Source organism: Parambassis ranga, chromosome 9 (genome assembly GCF_900634625.1).
Source record: "Parambassis ranga chromosome 9, fParRan2.1, whole genome shotgun sequence".
Taxonomy (NCBI): domain Eukaryota; kingdom Metazoa; phylum Chordata; class Actinopteri; family Ambassidae; genus Parambassis; species Parambassis ranga.
In genome coordinates this window covers 20,983,797-20,999,698 of record NC_041030.1, presented here as the reverse complement: position 1 = coordinate 20,999,698, position 15,902 = coordinate 20,983,797, and the positions used below count along the sequence as shown (strand labels likewise).

The 15,902-nt window shown below is 45.0% G+C and overlaps 1 pseudogene; it reads right to left on the bottom strand.

Moving 5' to 3' along the window:
* Positions 1-15,902, bottom strand: part of LOC114440912 (protein unc-13 homolog B-like) — a 114,368-nt pseudogene that overhangs the window by 60,645 nt on the left and 37,821 nt on the right.

Here is a 15,902-nt window from a genome sequence, read left to right as displayed (position 1 = left end):
GAGACTCTTAAAACAAACCTAATTGATTACTTTCATACATTTTATGTTGAAAACACTGAGATATCTGCTGTTTCTATACACACAGTTGCTGCCGATTACACAGCCAATATAACTAAGACTGAGGGATGTCTATTACATTTGAGAAAAGGTGGAAAATAGAGGACAGAGAGAGGAACATTTTGGAAATAAGAGGTTTTGACCAAGGTCAGTAAGAAAAGATCTATTATTCGTCACATCTAGGACTCGTTCCTTTGATGCACTGATTGTGCCAGAACAAATATTTCTCTAGTTTGTAGTGTTGTTGCTATATTTTCAGGTAAGAACACACAGGGAACTACATACAACTACATACAGCATATGTCTGGTAAACATCACTATAGCTGCTCAAAAGTGGAGTTAGCAGGCGGCTAACTATAAGATGGAACTATGACCAGCTTATTATGGAGCAGACATTATGGCAAAAGTGAAGAAATGACTGAGCCAGAACACGTAAAACAGTTGCACACACTGAGCTCTCTTAGAGCTCTACTCAAACAGTTCATGTGGACAGTTTCACCTCACTACAAGCGGGTGGATGATGGATGTAAATGTGTGTGTGCTGTGCAAGTGAGGGAGTGTCAGTATAAATGAACAGAGATGAACAAGGGATGCAGCGTTAGAAATGGACGTGTGTGGATTAATTGACCTGTATAGCAGTGGTTGTGTGTGTGTGTGTGTGTGTGTGTGAATGTCTGTCCCTCTGCAGTCAGTAGTGGGGCTGCTCCATCACAAGCTTATTTTAAGTGTTTTACTGAGGTTGCCTACTCATCAGTTTATGTGTATAAGCCAAGTTATTAAAGAAATTGAGCGACTGATTTGTTGTTTTTCTCCAGGGTACATCAGAGTGTAAATACATGTCCTATGGGGGCTTCTACCACAACAAGTCAAGCCCAAATCTGCAAGTTTCACTGAAAGACTCCATTGTGTTTTTTTAAAGCATCAAAGCCACTTTCTTTTTGCAAACTACACACTAAAACAACAGTGATGACATATGTCCTGCAACTTTTTTAGCATCAGCCAAACCTCGGACAGGGGTCTAGAACCAACAGTTCAGGAACACGCTGCAAAGGCTTGCACCAGAGATACTGACTTGTCTGCCCCTGCAATGGCAGACCACATTTATTGTTTGATGCGTTGAATCATTTTAACTCCAAGTACCATATATTCAGAACTAAAAACTTCCTGTAACCGCGGAGTGATAGGCAGATCTGAAGGTGCCCATGCTGAAAAGAGGTATTCCACATCAAAGCAAAAATCCATAAGGAGCACAAAATTGGTGCAAATTGCTGTGGCATGACTGAAACTCAACCAACCCAAAGAGAGGGAAAGAGGTAGAGAGTGAGAGAAGGAGAAGCAGCATGTCAGTGTTTGATCTGCTGTATGTTTGTATGTATGTAAGAATGAAACAGATAAGGAGAGCAGCAGATGCAGAAGGCAGATAAAGTCTTCCTACCTCGAGCAGCTGCACTCTCACTTTGTTGTACGCTTTCAACCAGCGAACTTTGGATGGAGAGCAGGGTGGAGGGCCATCCTCGAAGAAACTGAGAAAAAAGAAGATCAATAGTTTCAATAGGACACGCGGAATAAATCGATATGACATAAACTGATCGTGTCTGGATCAGCAGCACCTTCATGTGTTCATTACCTGATTTTAGTCGGTGCTTTGTTATCGTCCAGCGCTGGTTTAGGAACAATGACTGAAGAGTCCTTCAGGTCTTTGTTGGACCCGGGCTCTGGTAGTGGATGCAGCTCTTTCTCAACCTCCTCCTCCTCCTCTTCTTCTTCTTCTTCCTCATCCCACTTAGATGGCTGGCTTCGGAGATGTGGACGGGGGTCCTCAGGGTGTCGGCGCTCCTCGGGCTCAGAGCTGAGCTGGGAGCTGACTGGGCTCAGGTTGCCTGATGAGTCAAAGTGACTGCTGTCTGGCGGGCTGTAGAACACAGAGTGTTAATTTAGTATAACGCCGCGATGTTGGTAAGAAACAGAACATGTCCTCAAATCTAAACGGAATCCCAAACCCATGTGGTGGTTTGGCTGAGATGGTTGGAGCATTTATGTAAGCTCCGATATCTTCTTTCAGAGAGCTTTGGCCTTCACGTTAAGTATCCAATCGTGCGTATTATACAAGTCCCCATGGTAACCAAGAAAACAAATGAGAAGCTTGATCTGTCTCTCCTGAGCTGTAGAAAAATGAAGCCATGTAGGCACTAAAACCACTTGTTAGAGTTAGAGAGAAAGTCACAGTTTGGATCAAGAAATGTTAATGTTTTCTTGGCTACTATGGTGAGGCAGCTGGACTTCTGTGAGATTTGTAAGATCACAAACTGACACAAATACAACTATGTGGTGACAAATTTTTATGTTTTTTCTTTCCATGCTTTCCAGCTTTCAAAGATCCATCACAGGTTTTTGCGTTTTCTGCCTGAAAGCATCTGTCAGACTAGAAGAAACCATCTGGTATGTCAGACCATGTGACATGTTCATGAACTTGTTCATGTGACTGTAAGGGGTGTAAACCACCTTAGTGTTATTAATTGAACTTAGAGGTGCTTTCAGGCAGCTGATTGGATGAACCGTCTGTCAGTCACTGTAAACAATTAAAGCGACAAATTGGTGAAGAGTTAACACAAACACCTGTGAATCAATTCAATTAATGTTGAAATAAAACATTTAAACGTATTTCAATTAAAAACTAAAACTACTGGTTGAAGGGACAGTCATGATAATCACAAAACAAGGAACACAACACTCAGGAGAGGCCTGGAATCAGGACTGGGAGAAGTTTCAGATGACAAATTTTCACATAGGGAATAGGGAGAAATAACCATTCACTGCTTATAGGATTAATAAAATTATAAATTTGCTCTACTTACAACTCTTTAACCTTTTGATTGAAACTAAAAGGTTAAGAAAATTAACCCTCCTGTTGAAACTCATACGTCACAGGAGAGCACAGTGTCGCTGCAGGATGATTGAGAATCCTAACGAGGAAAGTGACTCCGGGATTTACTTTGTGTTGGATGTAGGCCAAATTACTTCTCACTGCTTCCTTTTATTCCAGTGTCCAGCCTGCCTCCATGGTGTGCACTAAATCTATCAGAGTTTGATTCATATACACAAATTGGCTGAGGCTTGGAAATGATTCAGAGAACCGCAGGGGACAGAAGGAGGAGGGGGCCGTAGGACCGCCTCACCACTGAAAAGCTCATAAATAAAGGTCCATCACTTTCTCCATTTATTGTGCTTCCATCACTGTCAGGAAAGCTATTACCACGCTGCTGTAAGTAGAAAATAGCTCCAGTACATTTACACATAATGGTAGCATGCCATTTGACATGTGATCATATCCTTTGCTGTGGTTTGATCAGGAAAATTAAAATGTCAGATTTTTTATGAGTGCAGCGTTTTTGTTGGTCTAAATATAAAAATATGTGTAGACCTTTAAAGTTGAAGGATGGGAAGGTAGGTAAATGTCTAGGTAAAAATAAACTCTGGGAAATGGGAAATGAAAAGCAGGAAAAAGGCTAAACACCTACAATAGTATGATAAATGAACATTTAATATATGAACTGTACTAGCCTTTTTGCAGCGTCCTGTGTCAACGTATCCTTTGGTTTCTCTGTCTCCAGCTCTGCATGGATGGTGTCGGTTGGATTTACTTCACTCTTATCTACCTCGCATGTGGTGACCGTTAACTGAGGTTTATCTAAAGTCTCTGTGAGGGAACCTGAGTAAGAAGGGAAGCCGGATTGCGGCGTCTGTGCTAAAGTGTCACAGCTTCCTGTTTTTGATGTCTCTGTCGGTCCCTCTGTATCGCTGGCATCTGCACTTTCAGTATCTCCAGAACCTGGGGATGGTTTCTCAGATTCTGGTTCAGAAAATTCATCTGCTGGTTTTGGACTTTCAGGCTGAGGTTGTACAGTAACTACAGGAAGGGTGAATTCAGGTTTGGGAGAGTCAGAGTTTCCAAACATTGAGCCAAGTTTCATGCCAAATACAGATGAAGCAGATGATGTTTCTTCCTTTGCAGCTGGCTTTTCATCCTGGAAAATGCCAGCTGAAAGGCTTTTAAAGCCAGAAAAGAGACCACTGTCTGTCTGCGGTGGTTGTGGTGTCTTGGCAGTAGGTGCTGTAGATGCTGTGTTGGAGAAAAGGGATCCAATAGATGAGGTGCCTTCAGCAGCTACGGACATAAAGCCAAATATTCCCTTGGTTTCAGGAGCTGTGGGTGGTGCTGGTGTCTCAGAGACTGAAGTATCAGGCTCTTCTGAATGTTCTGCAGGCTCTTCAACCCCTCTGTCCTTCTCAAGATCAGTGGTCATAGTGGTAGGTTCAGGGCAAGAACTTTCCTCTGCCTCAGTTTTGTCTTGCCGTTCTGCCTCCTCTACTAGCCCTTTTTCAGGAACCTCGGAGACCTCAGTGGTTTTATCCTGGGCATCTCCAGATGAATGTGCCCCCTCAGCATCTGTCTTGTTAGTGCTCTCCGAGACTGTGACATTTTCAGAATGCTCAGCTTTTTCAGACTCTGAGCCAGGCTGTGGAGGTTCCTCAGGTTTTGTTGCCTCAGGACCTTTGAACATACCAAACAGATCACTGGTCAGAGATTCTGTACCAATGCTGCTTGTGAGGCCAAAAAATGAGCTTTTCTGTTGCTGTTGCTGTTGCTGTTGCGGCTGACGAGGAGCAGGTGAGGATCCAAACAGAGAACCAGGTGAACTTGAGAAAAACCCACCAACTGTTGATGATTTACTTGGTGCACTCGGAGAAGAGAACATAGACATAAAACCAGAAAATGGAGCTGGTTCTGGTGCCTTCTGTGGTCCTGGCTGTCTTGGACCAGCCATTCTTGGCCCGCCCATTCGTGGCCCGCCCATTCTTGGCCCGCCCATTTGTGGCCCGCCCATTCGTGGCCCGCCCATTTGTGGCCCACCCATTCGTGGCCCACCCATTCTTGGTCCGCCCATTCGTGGCTCACCCATTCGCGGACCGCCCATTTGTGGACCTCCCATTCTTAGCCCCGGTGGCCCTGGTGGCCTGACCATGTCTGGCCTGGGCTGTTGCTGTGGTGCAGGACCAGCAGGGGGCAATGAGCTGCTATCAATACTTTTCTCTTCACTTGTGGATGAGACCAGTGTAACAGCAGAACTGCTTTCTAAACCTTTCTCCAATTCAGGTGCAGGTTCTGCACCACCTTCCACAAAGTCTATTTTTGCATCAGCTGGTTCCTTAGAAGCTTCGTCTGAGGAGACCTTTAGGTCTTCTTCTGCACATTTTATTGATCCAGAGACAGCTGTAGTTGCACTCTCCACAGATTCTGCAGGAGTTGTTTCTGTCACTTTAACATCTGAATCAACTACAGTTGTCTCTTTTGCCACATCTGTTACTGGTTTTGGTTCTTCCTCTGCAACTTTCAAAGTGTCCTCAGATGATTTTTCCACATCTGTAACTGTTTTTTGTTCTTCCTCTGCAACTTTCAAAGTGTCCTCAGATGATTCTTCCACATCTGTAACTGCTTTTTGTTCTTCCTCTGCAACTTTCAAAGTGTCCTCAGATGATTTTTCCACATCTGTAACTGCTTTTTGTTCTTCCTCTGCAACTTTAGAAGTTTCCTCAGGTAATTTTTCCACATCTGTGACTACAGTTTGACCATCACCAGTAACTTTCAAAGCCTCCTCTGTTGACATTTCCACACCTATAACTACTTCTTGTTCTTCATCAGCAGCTGTCAAAATCTCCTTGAATGATTTTTCATCAGCGCTTTTTAGCAGCTCCTCTGGTGGTTTTTCCACCACTGAAATCATTACCTCTTCATCATCTGCAGCCTTTACACGCTCCCCTCCAGCCATGTCTGAGCTTGTAGTTTTGTCAATTGAATCCCTAAAACTTTCTGTCATTGGTGTGGTGTCACTTTTTTCTGATGGACTTCTGATGTCAACTACATCAGATCCATCCCCTGTGCTCCTGGTTTCTGATTCAGCCACCTTGTTGTCAATGTCCTCTGCATCTTTGATTTCTTCATACTCTTTTTTGATGTCTGACCCTGCCTCGCTGACTGGTTTTACAGCTTCCTGGTCTATGAGAGTCTCTTCTTTTTGTAGATTAGTTGCATTTTGTGAGTCTGTGATTGAAGCTTTAACTGTCTCTGCTGGGGGAACATCTGTGAATGTTTGCTCTACTAGAACTTCTTCTTTAACCGGTGATGTAGAAGGAGGTTCTGAGTGTGTGGTTTTCATGGCCTCAGTTTGGGCATCCTGTAAGCTTGGGGGTTTAACTTCGGATGTTATCTCCTCCTTTCCTGGCTCAGTTTTTGTTTCCTCTGAGAAAGTCATTCCAAACAGGCCAAACCCAGTTTTAGGTTTGTTCCCATCAGAGGTTCCACCAAGTGAAAACACAGAGGAAACCTTAAAAACACCTGATTCGGGTGGTTTAGAATCAGTGGGTTGTGCTTCTGATACTTGCTGTTTGGGGCCACCAAACATAGAGAACAGTCCTTTTCCTGGTGTCTCTGCACCACTTGGTCCTGGTGGTGTAACCGTTGGACCAGGTGGGCGTACCCTAGGTCCAGGTTCAGGTTGAGATCCAAGACTGCCAAATTTGGAAAATAGACCTGTACCTGGAGTTTCTTTATTTGTTGTAGAACCTGGAATTATGCCACCAAATATAGATGACCCAGGAGGAGGCCCGCTTGGTGCAGCACTACCCCCAGGGTGACCCCTAGGACTGGGTGGTTGCTGAGGTGTAGATGAACCAAACATAGAAAACAGGCCTTTTGCTGGTGGTTCTTTAGGTGGAGGACCTCTGGGTCGTACACTTCCAACAGTTGGACCTCTTGGACCTGATGGAGGCTGACTACTAGATCCCCCAAACATGGAGAATAAGCTTTTTCCCGGGGGCTCTTGGGGGGTTGACTGTGGCGCTGTGTCTTTGGGTTCAGGTGAAGATGGGGCATTTGACCCACCAAACATTGAGAGTAACCCTGTCCCAGGAGTGTCTTTAGCAGATGAACCTGGAAGAATGCCACCAAGTATCGATAATCCACTTTGGGAAGGTGTCTGCTGTGGGGTTGCAGAGGAGCCACCAAACATAGAGAACAAGCCTTTTCCTTGTTGCTCATTAGGTTGCTCAGGCTCAGGCTCCTTGGAGACTGCAGCCTCCCCTGTGGAGGGTTTAAGAGGACTGGGCTCAGGAGCAGATAAGACAACTTCCCCTTCAGCTTTGTCATGAAGCTGCTGGACTCCTTCAGGTGACTTTACATCAGAAACTGAGGGCACTTCCTTTATTGAGACACTGTCAACCGACTGGACTTTTCCATCCAATACATCCTTTGAAGATGTGCTTTCATCCTTTTGTGCTAATTCTTCAAGTGTCTCAGGACCTTTTGAAGGTCCTACTACTAAAGTTGATCTTTCAGTTTGGCTTATTATGTCACCTGGAGGCTTAACTTCTTCACGTGGTGCCATTTCTGGAGCTGTTGGAGTTTTGTCCTCAGAAGACTTCTCAGTAGACTCTAATATTACTTCAGATTCTGAGATGGTAGTTTCTATAGTTGATCTTTTCTCAGTGGGAACTTTGTCTGAGTCTTGTTCTACTGCATGCATGTCCATTGTAGTATGTGACACCTCTGGTGAAGTCTTGACTTGCTCCGAGTCAATAGATAGCTGTCTGCTACTTGTGTCTTTATTTCCAGCATCCACAGATATATCAGATGGTGTAGCAATATCCTCAGGTACCTTGCTGTCCACAGTGGTAGTGGTTTCCTGAGAAACACTGACACCTGGTTTGCTTTCACTAAAGTCATGTTCGTTTGTCTCTTCCTCTGGTGAACTTGCTGCTGAGATAAAAATATGGGGCAGTCTCACGTAAGGTATTGGCTCACCTGGTTCAACTTCTGTAGCAGGGCAATTAATGCCAATGTAGATTGACCTTTGCTGGCCTACTCTGTCATGTGAGGTGTGACTGGCCAGGTCTGAAGTTTGCTGCTGTGATGAGTCTGATGCAGACACAGTCATGCTTTCTGTGATGGCAGAAGCCTCTGTGGTCATTGTTTTTGATGCAACCTCTGAATATGTTTGTGAAAGTTTTGCTGAGCTATCAACACTTTCTTTGGGCAAAACAGTATCTGATAGTTTAGCTGGGGAAGTTACAGGAAGACGAGAATCTGTCCTTGATGTTTCCTGCAGTTGCTGATAGCCTTGAGAATCAGGTGTAGATTTGAAATCATATACTGGTGACTGGCTGGAGGTAGAAACCACAGGTGATATTGGGGTAGTTGAACCTTCTCTGCATTCTGTTTCAGTAATTGCTGCTGCAAAAACAGATTGGTCCTTAGATAGTTCAGATAAGGAAGCAGTAAGATCAACTGTGACTGGTCTGGAGTCAGTGAAGGATTTGGTTTCTTTGGTTTGAGACACATGAGTGCTTTCCACATTTGACACATGTTGATCCCGAACAAATGCTGGGGTGGAAGGCAGACTTGGAAGCCGCCTTGAAACAGCAGGCCTCTGTGGGCGTACAGGAATGTTTTCTGGCATCTTAACAGCAGCGGTTACTGGGGTGACTGTCTCCTTAACATGGCTAACAGCAGTCAATTGTACTGGAGTAACATATGTCCTGTGGTCCATAGGTGTAGACACATTCTGATATTGGTGAGGTGGTACCACAGCTGGTGTTGTAGGCTGTGGACTTGAACCACTGAATAATGAAATCAAACCCTTGACAGAGGTGGGTGCTGCTGGTGTTCCTTGCATGTGAGTTTCAGAGGTCTGGTTCACAGATGTATGCTGTGCTGTGGCGGTGGGTTGTGACGTAACTGTACTAACTTGAGGTACATGTGGAATGGAAGCCACAGTACTTGAAGTAACAGGTGGTGTGTGATGTTGGAGGGCTGTGACTTGCCTTTGGTGAGCATCATGTTGATTTGAGAGTTGAAGAGGTTGTGCAGTTGCACTTTGTTGCACAGGGTGTTTGAGTACTGACTGTTGAAGAGGATCAACTCTTTGTCTCTCATGTGCTTGCTGAATATTTGCAGCGGGATGTGCATTCAAAGACTGTGGGGTTGGAACATTTGAGGATCTTCCATAAGGCTGCTGGGTTGAAAATGCAGATGACACATCCTGACTTGCTGTAGTTGCACTTTCTTCAGTGCTCTCGTAGCTGCACACAGTTGCCTGCTTAATGAGAATTTTTGGTCTAGGAGGCATGCTAGGCTGAACACTTATATCTCGTCTTTCCAAATTTAGAGCTGTTGGCTGAGAGCTAGTGGTGGATGGAGTCCAGCTAATCTGCACACCAGGATATCGGTACTGCTGCTGTGGGACTGAATATTGTGTTTGCAAAGGTTTGTTTGAAGAAAACTGATCTGGTATCTGGGATTCAACATGTACACCACTGACTTGCCGATATGCACTATTAAGTGTAGTAGATTCACTGCTCTGTGTAGCCTGGGCAGCAACATTTGAAGGAGGCTGAATAATCATTTGAACTGGCACAGAAGATGAGCTTGAAGTCCTGACTGATGCAGAGTCTAATCCTGTTACTGACGGCCTTCTGTAATATATTCCAGGCTGGGTGATGGTCTGAGAAAATGCAACATCCTCCCTGACCTCAGGTACATATTGTTGCTGATAGTATGTGCTCATCTGAGGCTGAGAAGAAACATGAGGGCAGGAGAGATCCTTCACATCTTTCTGGCCAACAACTGTGGATGTATTTTGAAGATCTACAGACAGGTCAACAACACCCACTAATGTTTTCTTTTCTGACCTCCTTCCTGCTTGTATCCTTTCAAAAGATTCTTTCTTTGCCTTGTTGCTTGTAAAGTTCATGGGCTCTCCATATTTTGGTTCAATATAACTCCATGATACAGCTGTATGTAAGCTGTCTTTTGCAGAGAAGTCCATTGGCTTATTGTGTTGTTGAGTGCCCTTGTAGGTGGTGTTTGAACCAGAAAAGACCTCATTACAATGGTAGGTAGCTATCTGTCTATGGAGTGTCTCTGTTGTGTTGACTCCACTCAGAACCTGTCTTCCTTGTTGATGTACAGATTGCTCCACGATAAGAGGAACACCAACAGATCCATTCCTGATCATAGTTGTCTTATTTCTGATCAATGGTACAACTCCATTTGACAAGATATCAGGAGCCGCTTCAGGCTGGTTCTGCTGTGGTTTTGGAGACATGTCTAGGAGGTTTTTGATGGAATTGGCAGGTGCAGATTTTTCTTGCGGTCCACTGTTCAAAAATCCTTGTCCCACCTCGTCCTGTGAACTAACCACTGTCTGTTGTCTTTTGGGTTGCTCCTGAGAGAGCATTGCTTCCACAATTAGCGGGACACCAACAGAATCTATTTGAGAATATTCATAGCTGGACTGTTTGGTTCTTACCAGTGATACTGGAACTGAATAGTTCACCACTGGGCCTAATTGACAGACTCTTGTGGACATATCTAATGTGTCTTTTACAGAGTTTGCTGGAGCTGTAGTGAGTGAATTTTGCTGGGTAATTGTCTGTGACACACCACTGGGCTGACCTACAGCTGACTGCGGCACTGTCATTCCTTTTGGTAGTGGTTGACGCAAAACAGGTGCAACAAATTTATCCTGGGTTGCAAATTGAGGTTGTGTTGGGCGTGTTGGTTCTACTACCAGAGAAAGGCCAACAGAATCCCGTCTAGCAACAGCTCTTGCACTCGGCTTATTAACCAGTGATAATGCTTGATTTTCAGTCTCATTTACAGGCTGTGTTTCTGCCAGCGTGGCTGGAGATGGCTTGGGTGACATATCCAGCAGTGATGCAGTGACAGGTTTTGTTGAAGTGGATGTCTCATGTGTTTGGATAGGGACCGATGACTGTGAAGGTAAGTGATTTGTACAGGCCAAGACCCCAGGCATGCTCTGCAAAGGCTGTTGTTGATACAGGTCAGAAGCTGAGTGGCACTGGGGCTTAGTCTCACCACCCTGCTGTGTACTTGTAGGGGAGATGATTTTAAAGTTACTTAGAGAATCTTCAGGATGAACGTCTACAACTAGTGGTACACCAACAGAGTTTATCCGTGCGAGTTCTCGGGCACTTGGCTTACCTCGCATGAGTGGAATAGCTTCAGAGGTAGTGCTAGCAGTCCTCACTTCCACAGCAACCCCCTTTGATGATTTAGAAGTCATGTCTAGTGTCCCCGTAATTAAATTGGCTGGTGCTGTGGGTTTCTGTTTCATCATTTCGAGGGATTCAGCTGACTGTCCTAAAAGAGCCTGCTGCCTCGGTAATGACACCTTCCAATTAGCTGATGGGATCTCCTTTTTACTACCACCGTGTGTCACTTGTTCCTCGACAGGTAGTGAATACTCTTCCAGAGGTTGCGGTGATTCTGCTTTGTTTGACAAGTCAATTGAATCGCAGTGACTCAAGAATGTCTCTTTCTCTTCAGAAGGTAATGATTTTCTCTTTGCCAAGGACAGAGCCTCACAGACAGGATCTTTGGGTGGCACAACAGTTTGTGGAATCTTCTGGGACGGAGCTTTGACAGACATATCTAAGGTAGCTTTAATTGAGTTTGCTGGTGCACTGGGACTCTGATATTGTTGAGCTTTTACACAAGGGTGATTGAAAGGTTGTGGAGATATTCCTCTCTGAATCTGCTGTACTATTGGTGGGCTTTGCTTCTTTTGCAGGTGCTGCTGTGCCTGAGTGGCCACTTGTTGTCTCATAACAGGGCTCAACTGTGGTGAGTTAGGTACTGGTTGCACTGACTTTGTTTTTGCAGCTTGATTGAGACTTCGATCAACACTAGACACATTAGTGGAAATAGGAGCAACAGAAGAGCTTGTTGTTGTCGATAACGTCACCTTAGTGTCAGGCCTCTTGGATAATTCTGGTGTACAAGACAGCCTTGGTGAAATATCTGATGCCCCCTTCACAAAGGTTGTGACATCAGTTGGTTTTGTCGCAGTTGTCGTGGAGGAACTGTGGGAGGCTGGGAGACGTTGGGTTTGGACAGAAGAAGATGGAGGGCTTATTCTAATTTCTGGCCTTGACAGTCGCCTCTCTGATCTGTTGTTTGGATCTCCTGGCCTATAGCAGGTCTGAGAAACTGCAGGACTTTCCTGTACTGCATTTAGAGTAGGATATTGTGCAACAGGCCAAGTAACTTCATCTTCGTCAGCTTGTTTGGTAAGATCCACAGCGGCTGCACTTTTGTCGGTCCACTCCACATCCACCTCAGTATCATTCTGCTTTTTTTCTATGAATCTCTTCAACTTGTATTTTGTAAAGTCCACAACGTCAGTCTTCTGTGTAGAGTCTGCATCCGCTGCATCTTTTTGGTTGATATTTTTATTTTTGTCGGTTGTAGCAGAAAAATCTAGGACTTTATTGCCTCCTTGAGAGCCAACAGGAGTGACAAATGATTTTTGATTTCTGTTGTAAAGGTAGGCTTCTCCAAGTGTGCCAGCACTGTCATTTAATATATGCAACTGTGGCGTAGGTGGCTGTGGTTGCTTCTGATACTGGGAGGATGTTTGGTTCACTGCTGTAGTGGTGCTCGCTCTGTTCATGTCAGACACCCCACTGAGTGTTGACAACACTGCAGGTTTGTCAGTTTGAGATGGCTGCTTTGTAAGTCGGGGTCTCTGTGGGGAAACAGAAGGCACAGGTGAGGTTGGTGTTGTGGCTACACTCCTAGCAGGTGATACCTGTGCTGAAACAACTGGAGAGCTCTGTCCTGTGCTGACAGTTGGCGGTGTTGGCAGTTTTCTTCCCATCTGTACAGGTCCTGGTATTTTTGAAGCTGTTGGTGTTCCAGGAAGACTTCTGGAAACCTTTGAAGTCTCTGGCATTGATGTTGTAGATGTTGATGTAACAGGTTTTGATGACTGTGTCCTAGCTGTTCCAGACCCTCCAATGATGGTTGAAAGTATGGAGCCTGACTTTTGTTTGGGTTGGTCTGCAGGCACATCTACATCTGCAATTCTGATTTCAGGAATTGCGTAGCGTCTGTTTGGAGATATTTGTGTTGAGTATCTGGGAGAACGTGCAGGTGAAGGTGCAAGAACATCTGTTATCCCCTGGTTCTTCCAGTATGGCCCTCCATGACCCCCTTTTAGCGACTTTAATGTAAAATCAGCTGCCTCCATTGGCTCCTCTTGATAGTTATAAGTATTTTTTACTGACTCCACTTTGACCTTTTTAAGCTTGTACATTGTAAAATCTACAGCTTGCTCTGCTTGAGAAGATATAGATTCCTGAAACATCTGAGAAAAGCTTTCCAAGTTCATGTTCATGATTTTTTCACCTTTTTTCATAGCAGAAGTTAGATCCACCGGTGCATCTGACACAAACTTACTCTGCTGCTGGCCTGGAATCCAAAAGGCATTGTTCTCAGTGTAGAGGGGGATTTTAAAACCACAAAGTGTCACTTTATCCATCTCTTTTTGTTTCAGAAGGTTAGCAATATTTTCTGTGATATTTCCTAAAGCTTGTGTTTCCTCAGGTGTCGCACAGGCGTAGAGGTGTCTACCAGCTCTATCAGTTAGCAGAGAATAAATATAATCCTCGTCTGTATAAACATAATATCCACAGTCCCCGGCTTCAGCTGGCCACCACAGTCCTTGTTCCAATAGTGCAAGCCATTGTTGATACCACTCAGAGTCCTCCAATAGCATTTCATCTTCTACACATCCTGCAGTCCTGCTTAAATCCATAGCACCACGGGTTAAATCAATTGGACCCTTTTTTGAAGCAAGTCCTTTTAAAAACTCCCGAGCTGATTTCAAGTTGAAGTCTTCATCTTTTAAATGATGGCTGACAACACTTTTTTCTATTACTTTGCTGAACTCATGTACACTGCATGCATCTGTAAGTGACTGACATCTACTCACCCTTGTTTTGGGTTTTTCTGTGGACAGATTTAGAGCACTTCCTTTCACAATCCAAGGTTTTCTATGAACACTAAGATCATTTAAGTGGTCACAGCTACTCCAGGGCTTCTTGTCTCTGCAGGTCATGTCAAACAAAACAACATCTTCTTCCAGATCAAAAAAGCGATTTCTGCTCTCAAAAAGCTGAGAAGCCGCATCCCTCCAAGGATGTGACGGCACGTTGAAGTCACTGATGTTCATTTCTTTAGGGTTTAACCACATGTTACTCTCCCATTGGGGGGGTCTAACTGTGGGTTGTGTAGTCCCTTGGCATGTCTGGTAGCTTTCCTGAACTTGAGCAGCAAGGGCTTCAGCAAGGACATAATCATTGAGTTGTTGCCACAGAAGAGCTTCTATGAGACACTGATGGTCATATAGCTCTGGTGGAATAACACCATGCTCAGTGAAGTTGTACAGCAGGTCCTTGTAACCGTACTCTTCCGCTGTCCCATACAAGAGTCGCTGAATCTCCTCAAGATAACGCTGTGTTGGGGAAACTGTAGGATCTTGCCAAATCTGAGAAGGCAGTGGTTCCTTACAGGTGGCTGTAGTAGTTGCACCAGCTGAGGTTGTCACTGTTGCTGTACTTATAGGGATGTCCTCCTTAGATTTTGGCATTAATCGATCAAGAAGACTTTTTTCACTTTCCTTGCCAGGAGCAGAAGTACTACTGTCAGTGGAACCTGATTTGAAAATGCTGGATAACAATCCAGGAGATGTGGTACTTGTGCTGGTTTTTGGTTCCTCCTTCACAGGTTGAGGAGTTGGAGGCTGTGCCGTCTTTGATGATGTATCCTCTGTGGCACTAAACAGACCTGAGAGAAAACCCTTTTGTGCTTGACCTTTTGTTTCCTTATCTGTGGCTACATCTTGGAAGGAATGCACATCTACTGGTTTGGCTCTCTGGATTTGTGGTCGCCCCTGTCCTGCACGAGCCTGCTGCTGTTGCTCTGTTGGTTGAACACTTCCCTGATCTGTAGGTGTAGATGATTGATCTACAGAAGCTGAGATTTTGTTTAACAGGCCAGAGAATAATCCCCCTGATTCAGGCTGGGCTGGAGGTGGGCCTGACTTATCAGACGAGTGACCTGCCGGGACCGGTTGTTGTGGCTGTTGTTCCTGTGGTGTATTTTCACCAGATGCAAGCTTAAGAATGCCTGACAGTAAACCTCCACTTTGACTGGGCTGCTGGGTTGTTGTAGGTTGAGGGCTTGCCATTTTGCCAGGCTGTTGTTGTTGTTGTTGAGGTGAGGACGGACCAAACAGACCAGACAAGAATCCTCCCTGCTGACTAGTCTGAGATGACTGTTGACCTGCAGGCTGACTCGGACCAGCAGCTCTATTTCCTTGTTGAGACCCAGTCTGTGGAGTGGGTGGTTGTGGTGCATTATCACCTGATGCTAGTTTATTAAAAAACCCTGAAAACAGCCCACCCTGCTGTGGCTCTGGTGCTGAGACAACAGGTTGTGACGGTATCTGGTTTTGCCTCCGCAGAGGTTGTCTGTTACCTTGTTGGGGTTGTTGTTGGTTTCGTTGACTAGCAGGTGACTGCTGCTGAGATGGAGGAGGAGTAGTCCCTGCTGAAAATAGCCCTGAGAGAAAACCACCTTGTTGATTAGGTGGCTGTTGGGTTGTCTTAGGGCCTGGTCTCTGTGCCTGTTGTTGATCTGGTTGGCTCCCTGCATCAGCAATTTTGTTTAGTAGTCCTGTCAGCATCCCCCCCGGGCCGCTTTGGGGCTGTTGTGGAGGGACTGGGTTTTGCTGTTGCAGGTTTTGTCTATTGCCCTGTTGTGGGCTTGGTTGTTTTCCAGAGTTGACACTCTGTGGTTGTTTTTGTGAGGGCTGAGGCTGGTTTGTTGGAGCCGGGTCTTGGTTACTAATTCCAAACAGACCAGAGAGAAAGCCTCCTTGATTAGGAGAAGCTTGCTGCGCTGGTTTTTGACTTATTTCTTG